General features: G+C 45.1%; 1 pseudogene; it reads left to right on the forward strand.

The window, feature by feature from the left end:
- The first annotated feature begins 2,695 nt into the window (after positions 1 to 2,695).
- On the forward strand, positions 2,696 to 3,779 carry LOC145526353 (guanine nucleotide-binding protein subunit beta-5 pseudogene; annotated as a pseudogene).
- Positions 3,780 to 4,872: the final 1,093 nt, after the last annotated feature.

Genomic DNA, 4,872 nt, shown 5'->3' on the forward strand with positions numbered 1-4,872 from the left:
GCACTTTCGACCTTTCACCGCCTTGTCAGAGATGTCACCGAGTACTCCTGGCCTCAGTGCTTGTGCCTCCAGGTTTGTTGGTGTCTTGCTGCTGCAAGTGTTGCTCGTATTGCAGCTTGGAGCACTGGAATGACGGACTCATCTGCTGTGCCCCTAACTTGCAGGCTCTGTAGCTGTGGTGGGAAGGATTCGGTGCGGGAGGATCCGGTGTCATGGGTACTTCTGCCATGTCATGTGTTGTTGTATTCTTGGAACTTGCTGCTTCCAGTGGAGAAGGCAATGGCACCCCACTCCAGTACTCTTGCCTGGACAATCCCATGGACGGAGGAGCCTGGTAGGCTGCAGTTCATGCGGTCACTAAGAGTCACACGACTGAGCGGCTTCACTTTCACTTTTCCCTTTCATGCATTGGAGAAGGAAATGGGAACCCACTCCAGTGTTCTTGCCTGGAAAATCCCAGGGACGGAAGAGCCTGGTGGGCTGCCGTCTATGGGGTCACACAGAGTCGGACACAACTGAAGTGACTTAGCAGCAGCAGCAGCAGCAGCTGCTGCTTCCCGTGAGGGGTGGAGGACTGGAATTGTTGTCGCCCTTGGACTTCCTTTGTGGCTCAGGTGGAAAAGAATCCACCTACAATGTGGGAGACCTGGGTTCAGTTCCTGGGTTGTGAAGATCCCCTGGAGAAGGGAAAGGCTACCTAATCTAGTACCCTGGCCTAGAGAATTCCATGGACTGTATAGTCCATGGGGTCACAAAGAGTCGGACATGACTGAACAACTTGCATTTGCAACTGAAGGGATGGGGTTCCAGACTCTACTGCCATTGCTCGCCAACTGCCTGTGCCAGGAGGCTGGTGTTGTGAGCTGCCTTCCCTGCTTCTACCAGGTTCTACAGGGCTGCGGGCTCTCAGCTATAGGGCTGGAAGCCAAGATTTCAGGCACTGCCTCCAATGTCCTATGTTCTATTTTCCACTGTTTCTATGTGTTCTAGTCCACCCATCTCTAGGTGTGCAGATAAGTGGAATTCTTCTGTGTTCTGGTATATTGGGCAGAAGCACCTTTTTGGAGTTGTAGATTCTTTACTCCTAGATTGAAGAGGAGAAAAAAGGAGCATCTCACTCTACTATCATGCAGAAATCTCTCCTACATTTTATTTCTTTGCTCAAGTTTTCTACTTTTTCATTTGTTTTCCATAGTTGCTTATTAAAGTATTTTAATTATGACTACTTTAAAATATTTGTAGATAGTTCTAACAACTTTGTCATATTTGTGTTGGCAACTATGGACTTCTTTTTTTCATTCAGTTTTGTATATTTTCCTGTTTCTTGGTATGAGCAGTGAGTTTTGATTGATACCTGGACATTATTGTGTGATATTGTGAGACCATAGCTTATATAAACCTATTTTAGATGGATTTATCTTGACACTACCTTAGCAGGAGAAGATTTGCCTTGCCACTGACAGTTGGAAATAGAAGTACAGGTTTCTTAAAACAGCGTGCTCTGCTGACACATGGTTGGAGAGTCCTCGTTATTGCTTGGCAGGGTTAGGAGTTTGGGAGTTGCAGTTCGCCATGTGGTCTCCACTAACACTGCAGGGTAGGCTTGTCACTAGCCAGGAGAGATGAAAGGCTTGTCTCCCTGCTTGCTCATCTCTGAAACCATCCTGGCAGGGAGCGGATTGGGGTAACTTTATAGTCTTATAAGGATGAAGGTGTAGGCTCCTCGCTTGGATTTTGCTAGCACGCTTGAGGTGGAGCCACATTTTTTCCCCCTCCTTTGGTGTTTGAATGAATGAAGTTGAGAAGGTATTTTTTTTTAAAGTCTTCTCTTTTGCTAGGCTGCCCCTTTCCTGCTTCCTTTGGCTGTTGTTGTTCAGTCTCTAAGTCATGTCCAACTCTCTGTGACTCCACGGACTGCAGCACACCAGGCTTCCCTATCCTTCACTGTCTCTCGCAGTTTGCTCAGATTTATGTGCATTGAGCTGGACTAGAGAGAGAGGCTTTTGTTGGAGTTTCTGCTTACATGTGCCTATTGGTAGTTCCAGTTTGCCAGTTTCTTTGGCTACATGTCTGGGATATAATTTACTCCAAGGAACTCACCACTGTGTCAGTCTGTAGGTCCTATGGTCCCTAAACAGTCTTTCTTCTTCATAAATTGTCCTTATTGAGAAGAATAAGAAGTACATTTACTCTGTCTTCCTGGAAACAGAAGTCTCCTTGTTTTTTTCTTTTTGTTTACATTTTATTCACTAGTACTTTGTCTTTACTATTTTCTTATCTTCTAAATTCATATATTTTTTACTGATAAACTTCCAAATATAAAATATATTCCTTTAAGATAAAATTATTTGAGGAAGATGAAATAGAGATACAAGTTTAAAGAGAAACATGACAGATGTTAAATTTCTGAATGCTAAAGAAAAGCTTGATTAAGTTTTTTCAAATAAATGATGGTTGGTTAAAAAATGTATTCTTATATTCATATTCCTTAGACACGTGTATAAAGAGAGATGTAACAGCTTTATTTAATAATGCCATATTTATATTTAACTGGGAATTAATATCCTTCAGAACTATTACAAACATTTCTGATTAAAGATGATAGTCAATTTAAAAATTGGCAAGAAGATTTATCACTTTCAAAAATATTAAGGGACAGTGTTAGCAAGAAAGGTTAAACGCATTGCTCTGGGATATGCGCCTGAGAATGGGGAGGCAGCTGGACCCACTACTACAGAGCTGGTCGGCGCCTTCGCCTCCTGCTAACTCGCATCCTGCTTCCCTCCAGGTGGGTCCCCGTGTGAAGACAGCAGCCGACAGGCTACATGAAAAGGAGATGCTGGCGTCGTTCAAGAGATAGGCCGAGAGCCTCAAGGGCAAACTTGAGGAGAGGGCCAAGCTGCCCGACTTGTAGCTGCACCAGGTGGCCGAGCATGTGGAGGCCCCTTAGCAGTTTGTCATGAAGACCAGGAGGAAGGCCACGGGAACAAGGTTCTGTGTATGGACTGGTTCAAGAATAAGAGGAGGATGGTGACCTCCTCGCAGGATGGTAAGGTGGTAGTGTGGGATTCCTTCACTAGTAACAAAGAGTGTGCAGTCGTGATGACCTGCAAGTGGGTGGTGGAGTGTGCGTATGCCCTGTCGGGACATGCCATTATATGCGGAAGTTTGGATAATAAGTGTTCCATGTATCTACTGACGTTTAACAAAAATGAAAACATGGCTGCCGAAAAGAAGTCTGTTGCTATGCACACAGACTATCTGTCAGCTTGCAGCGTCACCAGCTCTGATGGGCAGATCCTGACAGCCAGCGGCGACGGCACATGTGCCCTGTGGAACGTGGAGAGCAGGCGGCAGCTGCAGAGCTTTCCATGGGCATGGGACCCACGTGCTCTGTTTGGACCTGGACCCCTCAGAGACCTGGAACACCTTGTTGTTTCGGGGATGTGACAAGAAAGCCGTTGGGTGGGACGCGCACCCTGGACAGTGCGTGCAGGCCTTCCAAACACAAGAATCTGACATCAACAGTGTCTGATACTAATCTGGGTGGAGATGCCTTTGCTTCGGGATCAGATGATGCTTCGTGTTGCCTCTATCGCCTCCGGGCAGCTTCCAGCGTGGACTTCTTCCTCAGTGTATCCTCCTGGATACAACGATTATACCATCAACGTCTGGGATGTCCTCAAGGGGTCCCCAGTCACCTCTTGTTTGAACATGAAAACCATGTTAGTACTCTAGGAGTTTCCCCTGATGGGGCTGCCTTTTGCTCAGGATCATGAGATCATACCGTCAGAGTCTGGGCTTGATCACAGTGAGCATAGGTACCTGGGGATAGAATTTGAAATCATCACATGTAAATAGATCCCGCTTCTAGATGATCTGAGAGTTTATTGCAACTTAGCTTAGGGGAGCAGCTCCATGACTGAAAGTTCACCAAGTGTCTCCAACATTACTATTGAAACCATTACCCTGGAAAGATCCCAAGGTAAGCCTTCAGCACTAGGAGAACACCCTCAAGTATAGTGTTTATTATTATTTCAAACTCTTCAAAAAATATATCTATTTTTAAAGTTATTCTAAATTATATGAGTCTCAACTCATTTTTGATGCTGTAGGCTTGGTAAAGAATCTGCAGTGGTAAAGAATCTGCAGGACAGACAGTCTCAGTTCCTGGGTTGGGAAGATCCCTTGGAGAAGGAAATGGCAATCCACTCCAGTATTGCCTGGGAAATCCCATGCAAAGGGGAGTGTGACAGGCTACAGTCTGTGGAGTTGCAAAAGAATTGGACTCGACTTTAGAGAATGTGAAATTGTCTTCCAAAATGGTTGTGTCTTTTTACAGTCTCATCAGTAGTGCATGCCAGTTCTCAGGGTCTTACAGTCTTGCCAGCACTGATGCTATCACATTAAAGAAAAAAAATTTTTTTGACTATAATCAGAGTAAAATGGTGTCTCACGATGAACTTTGGTTCTAGTTTGGGTTTCCCTGATGATTGATGAGGGCTTCCCAGGTGGTGCTGGTAGTAAAGAATATGCCTGCTAATTCAGGAGATGCAGGAGATGTTGGTTGGATCGCTAGGTTGGGAAAATACCCCGGAGGAAATGGCAACCCACTCCAGTATTCTTGCCTGGAGCATGGACAGAGGAGCCTGGCGGGCTATAGTCCATGGGGTCACAAAGAGTCAGACACGGCCAAGCAACTGAGCATACACGATGGCTGATGAAGGTGAGCACCTTTAAAGTCTTTATTTCCATTTTTATCTTCTTTTCATATAAGTGGCTAGAGTTGCCGATACTTAAATTTTCCCCCAAATTTTCTACTGGTTTAATTTCAATTTTCACGTTGACTTGAAGGCATTCTCTACGTCTTCA

This window comes from Giraffa tippelskirchi, chromosome 11 (assembly GCF_054371585.1).
Source record: "Giraffa tippelskirchi isolate mGirTip1 chromosome 11, T2T-mGirTip1v1.2.pri, whole genome shotgun sequence".
Taxonomy (NCBI): Eukaryota; Metazoa; Chordata; class Mammalia; order Artiodactyla; family Giraffidae; genus Giraffa; species Giraffa tippelskirchi.